The sequence below is a fragment of the Pygocentrus nattereri genome, chromosome 2 (genome assembly GCF_015220715.1).
Source record: "Pygocentrus nattereri isolate fPygNat1 chromosome 2, fPygNat1.pri, whole genome shotgun sequence".
NCBI classification, from domain to species: Eukaryota; Metazoa; Chordata; class Actinopteri; order Characiformes; family Serrasalmidae; genus Pygocentrus; species Pygocentrus nattereri.
The window spans coordinates 222,501-231,782 of record NC_051212.1 but is presented as its reverse complement, the minus strand read 5'-3'; the positions used below and the strand labels follow the sequence as shown (position 1 = coordinate 231,782).

Genomic DNA, 9,282 nt, shown 5'->3' with positions numbered 1-9,282 from the left:
CCCTCTCCTTTAGGCTACTTCTTTGATTAGTTGGACACACTACTGAGTCTCTTCTCCATCTATGAAACCCCACTCATACTCTTGGGTGACTTCAACCTGCCATCAGACAAGCTGCAGTCATCCTGCCTGTTACCACTGCTACCATCCTTCAACCTTGCCCTCAACCAGACTCCTCCAATGCACAGAGCAGGCAATGCTTTGGACCTGATAGTCACCACACCGACCTCCACGCTGGATGTGACCGTAACCTCCATGCATCACTCTGATCACCATTTCCTATCTTTCTCACTCGCCCTCCCTGTTAATCCTGTCCATTACACCCCTTTGTGCTCCTCTTCTCGGCACAACTTGCACTCCACTCCTTCCTCATCTTTCACCTCAACTATCCTGACCACCCTTCCCCATCCTGACTCATTTTCCTCTCTCACTGAACACTGCTACAGATGCTTTCCTTTCTTCACTCTCATCTACAATTAACTTTGTCCTCTCTTCTCCAGGCCAGCAAGATCTTCCTCACCTGCCCTGGCTGATGGGTGTCCTGCACAGCAACCGACAAGAACTAAGGAAGCCTGAGAGAAGGTGGAGGAAATCCCAGCTCGACTCGGGTCTTCACTCCTACCAATCTCTCCTTTGAGTTCTCACTCGAAGATACTGCTGCAAAGTCCTCTTTCTACAGAGGGAAACTGGAAGCATCAGCATCTGATCCACACAAGTTCTTCAACATTTTCTCCTCTGTTCTAAACACCCCCCAACCTCCCCACCCTTTTCTCACCCCTGAGGATTTTGTCAGCTTCTTTGAGGAGAAGGTTGATGGAATTCGCCAGTCTTTTCCCTCTGTCCCCACTCCTTCCACTAGACCGCATCATCTTGTTCTCAATCCCATCTTGTTCTCAAATCCAGTAACCCAAACACCTGCCCACTGGATCCCATCTGCATTGTTTGTCAATCTCCAAGGACCTACTTCATTACTTTTCTCAAGAAGTCCTTGGCATTGGGTGAAGTTCCATTAACTTTCAAGACTGAGTACTTCCCACCTTGAAGAAACTCATGCTTGACAGCTCTGTCAACTACAGACCTGTATCACATTTTTCTTTACTTTCAAAAGTTCTTGACTAACTCTATAATAACTCTATAATCAACTTTCTCTTTTTCACACAGAACCAGCTCCAGGACCCCAACCAGTCTGGCTTCAAACCAGCACACTCAACAGAAATGGCCCTCATAGTCATGACAGAAAACCTCCAATCAGCAAAACTATCATCTGTCCTGATCCTCCTTGATCTCTCTGCAGCTTTTGACAGTCAACCATATGATCCTTCTGGACATCCTCAACAACCTCAGAATCACTGGTTATGCATGGAAGTGGTTCAAGTCCTATCTGGAGGATCAGGTAGCATGGAGAGGGTTCTCATCCTCTCCATGCAGGCTCTCCACAAGGCTCAGTGCTGGGTCCTCTTCTCTTTTTCTCTTTACACCAGCTCTCTTGGTGATGTAATATCATCTCATGGCTTCTCTTATCACTGTTATGCTGATGACACTCAACTAATGTTTTCTCTCACCCTCTGACACACAGGTTCAGTCGCATCTCGGCATGCCTGTCTGACATCTCATGGATGTCAGTTCACCACCTGAAGCTCAATCCCAGCAAGACTGAGCTGATTCATCCCTGCAACTACAGGTCCTCATCATGATCTCAGTCTCATTCGAGAACTCCCTGATTGTTCACTCTGTAGAGGCGGGTCTTGGTGTGACTCTGGATGGCCAGTTATCGTTCTCGACTCACATCGTGAACCTGACTCTGTCATGCAGGTTTCTCCTGTACAACATCCGGAGGATCCTACCCTTCCTCACCCGAGAGGCCACCCAGGTGCTTGTGCAGTCTCTCATCAAGGCTTGACTACTGCAACTCGCTCTTGGCTGGTCTTCCCATGCAGACCATCAAGCCTCTGCAGCTCATCCAGAATGCAGGAGCTCGGCTCGTCTTCAATCTGCCCAAGTTCAGCCACGTCACCCCACTGCTGCACTCCCTTCACTGGCTTCCTGTAGCTGCATCAGATTTAAACCCTAACGCTGGCCTACAAAGCCAGAAATGGACCAGCTCCTACCGACCTGATGGCAATGGTAAAATCTCGAACTGAAACACGAGCCCTTCGAGTACAGCTCGGCTTGACCCGCCATCCTTCAGGGCGCGTGGAAGACGAGCGCCGAGACTGTTCTCTGTACTGAGACCTCAACACACTCAAGTGGTGGAATGAACTACCCCTGGCTGTCCAAACAGCAGAGTGTCTTGCTGTCTTCAAATGCAGACTGAACTTCTCTCTTTACACAGCACTTAAATGAGCATCGAGTTAGTATTGTTTGCTCCACTTGAATATCATATATTTTATTGTATTGCACTGTTTTGCAGTTTACTTTATTTTTGAATGCACTGTGTATTGTAGCTTATTTTATTGCATTGCATGGCAGAGTTCTGTGCTCAACTGTGTTCCTTTTTTCTGGGTAGCTACACTGACTTTTTTTCTAGCAGTATCTGAGCTCAGGACTGTCTTTTTCTCTAACCTATTGGTAACTAGCAAAGATGCTTTCTCTAGGTAGACAAAGCAGTTCTTGTAAGTCACTCTGGATAAGAACATCTGCTAAATGCTGTAAATGGGGAGGGGCATGTAATGGACTCATGGTCCAGACATCCTGGATTTCACTCTCCCTTATGTTGTATCTCCAGTGTAGGCTGTATAGATGCTGGTGCTGTCGTCCTACTGCTCACACATTCACTCAGGTTTGACGACAGTGGAGAGGGCTCCCTGAGATGTCAGCACCCCTCCACATGTCTCTAACCTTCTGGTTTCTCCCTTTTAGAGATGGTACTAATCTCTTGCTGTCTGAACTGAGCTGAACCACATCTCCTCTCTGATCAATACACACTGCAATATCACAGCTAATACTGTAATGATGCTCACTATGCACTTTACACTGTGATGCAAATCCTAGTCAAGTCTATACTCATTGTGCTTTTAGATGATCTCATAGCACTCTGTTTGCTGTCATGTAAATACAACAAATCTTTGGAGCGTGTCGCAGAGAGCGGCCGAGCGGCTGGGAGCGCATAGCCGCGGCAACGTCTTGTGCTGTAAACTCCTAAATTGACAAAGCGGTAAGTGGCTGAAATATCATGGCTTCTGCTGGTTGTTTTGTCTGCGCAGAGTGTGGCCTGTTTAGTTTAACCCTCTTTTCTGCCTCTAGCGATAGTGGCTGTGATTGTGCTAAGTGCCAGCTAGTTAGCTGTTTGGTGGAGAAGGTAGAACAGCTAGAGGTGCGTATCCGGGGATTATTAAGGGATAGGCAGCCAGAGGCAGCGTTAGCAGCCCCCGGTACCCTAGGGAGAGTCAGCACCCCCTCGACTCCGGCGTTAGAGCCCTCACAGCGGGGCGAATGGGTGACGACTCTGCGGTCTAGCCGGAAAGCTAATGCTAACGCTGAGGCCAAAGCTAGCCCACCGGAACACCACGCTCCTCCCATTCACGTGTCAAACAGGTTTGCCCCGCTCAGTGAAGCACCCACTGTGAAGCCTGTTAAAAGCACTCTGGTCATAGGAGACTCGATTGTCCAAGACGTGAAGTTAGCTACTCCGTTAGGGGCGCCAGCGGTCACAGTTAGATGCTTATCTGGAGCCAGAGCGCCGGACATTAGTGGCAACCTTAGATTAGCTGATAAGAGATATTCGAGGACAGTCATTCATGGGGCCAATGATATCCGTCTGCGGCAGTCTGAGGTAACTAAGGCTAATATTAAAGAGGTGATTAAACAGGCCCCATCCCAATGCGGCGCGGCGCTGAGGCCTACAGCAGGCTTACGGCGTTAAACTGCTGGATGTATAAAGCCCTACATGGTCTCGCTCCTGAGTACCTGCAAGACCTTGTTTCTCATTATGAGCCATCACGACTACTCGGATCCCAGAGTGCTGGCTTATTAATAGTCCCCAGAATTCCTAAGGCTGCAGCTGGGGGAAGAGCTTTTTCTTATAAAGCCCCCAAACTCTGGAATGATCTTCCAGAAACTGTTCGGGACTCAGACACAGTCTCAATCTTTAAGATTAGGCTGAAAACTCACTTGTTCAGTTTAGCTTTTGGTAGCTAATGTTCCCCCTAGATAAAGGCAGCAGATCCAGGGGTCCATGGACACAGGGAATTACAGTAAACTGAGACACTGGTGCTGTCGTCCCGCTGCTCGCACGCGGTCACTCAGGTTTGTGGACGGTGGAGCGGAGGGATGCCAGACTGTCTCAGAGTGCTGCCGTGTCTGTGTGTCCTTCTGGTACTCTCCTGTTAGTTAAGCTGTCATAGTCAGATCTGCCGGAGTCATTAGCCACACTCTGGAAATGTCCACATTCCCTGTTTATGTACAAAGAGACAGAATAAAACTAATTCCATTTACCTGCTTTCTTTCTGAGTATACAATCACCCAAATGTCTGGCCGGACACTGAAGGACGACTAACTGTTGAGCCCTCCTGCTACCCACTTCAGACCAGCTGCCCACGCCCCAGCTACCACCACCTGCCTTGGACTAGCTGCCCACCCTACACTGTTCATAGATGGAGGGGGGGGGGGGGGGTTACATTTTTGTTTAAGGAACCTTGTCTTTTCTGGAATTCCGTGAAGCTGCTTTGTGACATCCATTGTAAAAAGTGCTACAAATACATTTTATTTGATCCTTCTTATATGCTATGATGCTTTTGTTTTTACTCTTTCATGGTTTACTTTTAATGTCTATTTTTATTTCTGCCAATTATATGCAAGTTTATGGGCAATTGTCTTGCTACTGTATCACTGCAATTTCCTTTTGGGATCAATAATGGGATCTTTCATGTGTCTTGGTCTTGGTTTTCTTTCTGTATCTTTTTTTTTTTTTTTTTTTTTTTTTTTTTTTTTTTTCCCTTTTAGTTGCTTTTGTAGATTTTCAGCATTTTCAATAAATCACAGGACTTGCACATGCATCCTGCTTCTTAGTCTTTGTCATTACATACGCATGATCTGCTTATCATTTCATCATCTCCTTCTCAGCCTCTGTGAATGTCTACCTTTTGTGAAACCTGCATATTTATCTTTCTACAACATCCCTGTTATGCAACTGTTGTAAAGTAATGCATTTAAACTCTTAAAATCTTTCTATAGTGGAAGTCAAGAGGCAATCAAAGTGAAACTAGCACTGCCCCTGCTTCAATTCAATTTTCCTACTTTTTGTACTTTCTTCCTCTCTCTGTTAGGACGTAAGTTCACTGTGTCTAGTGAGTTGTTTTTCTGCACTATGGACACCAAACTAAGCTGATAGCACACATGCATTTCCAATACGTCTGGAAAAGGTCGTAACATCTTAAATGCGTCTGATCCATTTGGATTGATCTTACATTGGTCTTATCATACTGCAGATGGCTGTGCATATACAGTGTTTTTTACATCTGCACCTGATCCTAAATTTCCTTCGGGATCAATAAAGTATCTATCTGCAATTTGACAGCTCAGATTCAGTGACTGTCCAACGTTCACATTTGATCGTGCCACGCAAGAAATGGCCAGCGGGTTTCGTATTGCAGCAGCGAAACACCACGACGGAAGGCAGTTAATACTATAAACCCTTCATTAACTCTCACTTCAGACAGAGCCACAGTGCCCTGTCCAGTATCACCAGTTCATACAAGTGACATCAAGGAAGTATGAAACACTTAGCAATGACGACATAACTGTTCATTAAACAGAAATTATGTTACGTTACCTACATTGTTGAGTTAGAAACACACATATAGGCTGTAGTTTTTACAAAAGCCAAACTTAATTATACACAGATATGACCATATGCAGACATTCTCCATTCTCAAGCATATCTAAACAGCACTAGCTAAATAAAGCTGTCTGTAGAATTGAGCACATACAACAATACAGATTTCTTTCATGTTAACACTAAAATTATTTGCAGGTTTTACCTCTGCTAAGAAGTCTTCACATAACTGGTCAGAATTTAAATATTTAATCTGCTCAAGATAGTAAATCCTGGAGGCAACAGGACTTAACCAAGCAAAGTCCATGGCTGTTGTCCTCGCCTTATTATACATGGGGTCATACGCTGAAGTTCCAAGCCCTAGAAATAGGCAATTAGCAAAAACGTCATTATTTACATATACAATTAGTTATTACAAAAATCACAACAAACACATGGATAACCCAGCAAAAAAAGAAGACTGTACCTGGTGTCTGAAGACCTGATGGACCAATGTTCAACACCACGCAATGAAAATGAAACACGAACTTTCAAGGTAAGCATATTTATTTCATTGCAAATAGTAACAGAAGCAGCATAGTCGAATGTCTCCAGATAGGTTGTACCCTTCTTTGCTCATGTGTTCTAAGTGTCTTCAGAAATGCACAAACATTTAAAGTTCAGCAACAATCAAAGTAATCAGACAACACTGGACCAAGCTGTAAACAAGGTGTGCATTAAAGTAGAGCACTAGCAGTTTTTTTGTACTACCATGTAAAATTGCCTGTAATAACAGCACATGGAGCACAGGTACCGATCGACATGAGGTTAAAAGCTCCAATTCCAGTCACATCAGGAACCTTCAAGATGACACCAACTCCCGGCATGGCTGCTATGGGCAACATATATGATGTCTGCAGTCACCTATAAACAGAAACAAAACAAATAAAAGGTTCATTGTAGAAATGATGTTCTACTCTAAGTATTAGAAGCCTCCTTATTGAACTGTGCAGAGTGTATACTGCTGCAGCAAAATGGCATGCCACTGAACTGATACCGCTTCTGATTTGATTGATTTGTTGTATGGAACAGAAGTTGTTTACGCCCATTTAAAATAACTTGATGAGAAGATGTTACAGATAGTGACAGTGACTGAAGCCATTCATTTTCAAAACAGTATTTCAATTCAGTTATTTAATGAAGTTCTCTTTATATACCAGATTCCTAATAAAAGAGGAGTCGAATTTAATAAATGACAGGAAATGGCTTCTAAAACAAGATTCAGCTCGCTGTTTTTATTATAAACTTTCTGCTTAATGTTAACTTCTGTCTGTCATTTCACAATAATCTCCAGCTCTGTTAATGAATGCCTGCTGGGTGTGAGTGTGCTGTAGGCTTAAGAGGTAGCAATACGTAAAAATCCAACAGTTACCATTAAAACGTCAAACGGTCAGATTTAAACTGAACTCCTATTAAGCTCCTATTTTTTTGGTTATTAACTGATAAGAATTTAAAATTGAAAGCAAATTTAAAACAGCCATTTTATGTGCACCCAGAACAAAAAGCAAGACTTTCACTAGTAGAAACTATAACAGCAGCATTAAAGACAAATTATAAACAAGATGGTTCATGATAGGCAGTCAAGTATACAAGCATAAAAATGACCAGGAGAACTTGATCATCTGGGAAAGATGATCATCTTGGGATTTGGAGTTCCAGGATAAACTTCCAAGGGTTGTCAATAAACAAATGAAATTGAGTGCCTAATAAAGAAAGAACAAGAAAAAAAAATAGAGTAATCGTTACGGAGCCAGCTGTAAAATAAACAGGTTAGGTGAGCTCTGGTAAACAACTACAAAACATACATGAGCATGGAGGTCATGGATTGTCAATCTAGATACTGTGATTTTTTTTTTATATATACTTTGATTTTTTTATTACTTGGGAAACTGGGTATCACAGTAAATGTACCACATAAAATCCTTGCCATCTCACAGTTGTACCAAAACATGCCCAAACAGTTAGTATGCACCAAAATGGAAACTGAGGGTTGTTAATACGTTTACGTGCAGATTCTTTGAACACATATCACAAAGCAGAGAAATAACATTTGATTCAAATATCATCACTGCAGGACAAATAAACAAGCTTGTAATTCAGACAGACAAAAAAAGAACAGACGAGTATCAGTACAGCATAGATTTACATGCCTCAGCAGACTGACACAAGAGTTTGCATGCCAAGCTGGACCAATCACAGTTTTGGTCAAAAGACAGATTCAAGTCACCAGGCAAATAAGATCTGAAATGTGACATCTTGAGAAATTTAGAGAAACACTGCTTTAAAGCAGGGCTGCTTAACGTCAGAGCCATTTGGCAAGTTTGGAGCAGGGCAATCACCAAGCTGTGTTTGAACAATGTAGGGCCTCCTTTTAACACAAAGCAAGGACAGTTCTTTATGGTCCTGATTCCACAACATTCTTTGAGACTCCTGAGTGAAGCAGTCATGCCTTTTAGGTTCAATTTGCTTAGTTATACAAAGACGGTAGTTTCTCTGTATGCTTTGTTACCCTGTTCTTTAAAGGTGAGGACCCCCACAGGACCACCACAGAGCAGGTACTATTAGGGAGGTGGAACATTCTCAGAAATGCAGTGACACTGACATGGTGGTGGTGTGTTATGTGTTGCGCTGGCTGGTGTCAGCTGATCAGACACAGAGGTGCTGCTAGAGTTTAAACACCTCAGTGTCACTGCTGGACTGAGAATCGTCCACCAACCAAAACTATTCAGACAACAGTGTCCTGTGACCACTGATGAAGGGCTAGAGAACGACCAACACAAACCGTGCAGCAACAGATGAGCTGCTGTCTCTGACTTTACGTCTATAGTGTGGACCAGCAAGGTAGGAGTGCAGCACATGTCATTGGAAATAATGCATTCAGTAAGAGGTTCTGTGAATGCGCATTCTGATCGTGGACTCTTTTCCAGAAAAAATCCACATCGGAACCGCGAGGAATCCCCTTTGTGACAAGTTTGCAAAGCGTCAAAAGATCTTTATGTTCAACACCACATCCCACCTCTAAACAGACAACCTAAAGAAACTAGCACTTATTGTGCTGGAAGTAGCCTTTATAAGAAGAGTAAATTATGGACATGAAGGGATACACATGCAACAGTACTGAGATGGTATATGACATTTAGGTGAGAACTGATTGGCAAAAAAATATTCCAAGGATTCCAGCTCTTTACTCTGTGCACCTCAGCAGAATGTGGGATCCATTAGACGAGTATTGGTACTGCTGCAGACCATGCACACACCTTCATGACACCAATTTATCATCTTCTAATGACAACTTCCAGCATGATAATACACACGGTCACAAAGCCAAAGACATTTCCCTTTGGTTTCCTGAACACAACAAAGTGTTCAGTGTTCTTCAGTGAGGTTCCCAATCACCAGATCTGAATCCAGTAGAGCCCCTGGCCAAATACGCAACATAAATGTGCACCTAAAAGATTGCCAAGTTAGTCTTT

The 9,282-nt window shown here is 43.4% G+C and overlaps 1 long non-coding RNA gene across 1 annotated transcript in view; it reads right to left on the bottom strand.

Annotated features, from left to right (window-relative positions):
* Positions 1 to 6,298: 6,298 nt before the first annotated feature.
* Positions 6,299 to 9,282, bottom strand: part of LOC108412569 — a 4,137-nt gene continuing 1,153 nt past the window's right edge. The window contains exon 3 of the long non-coding RNA XR_001856670.2: positions 6,299 to 6,673. This is a non-coding gene — a long non-coding RNA (uncharacterized LOC108412569). The remainder of the gene's footprint in view (positions 6,674 to 9,282) is intronic.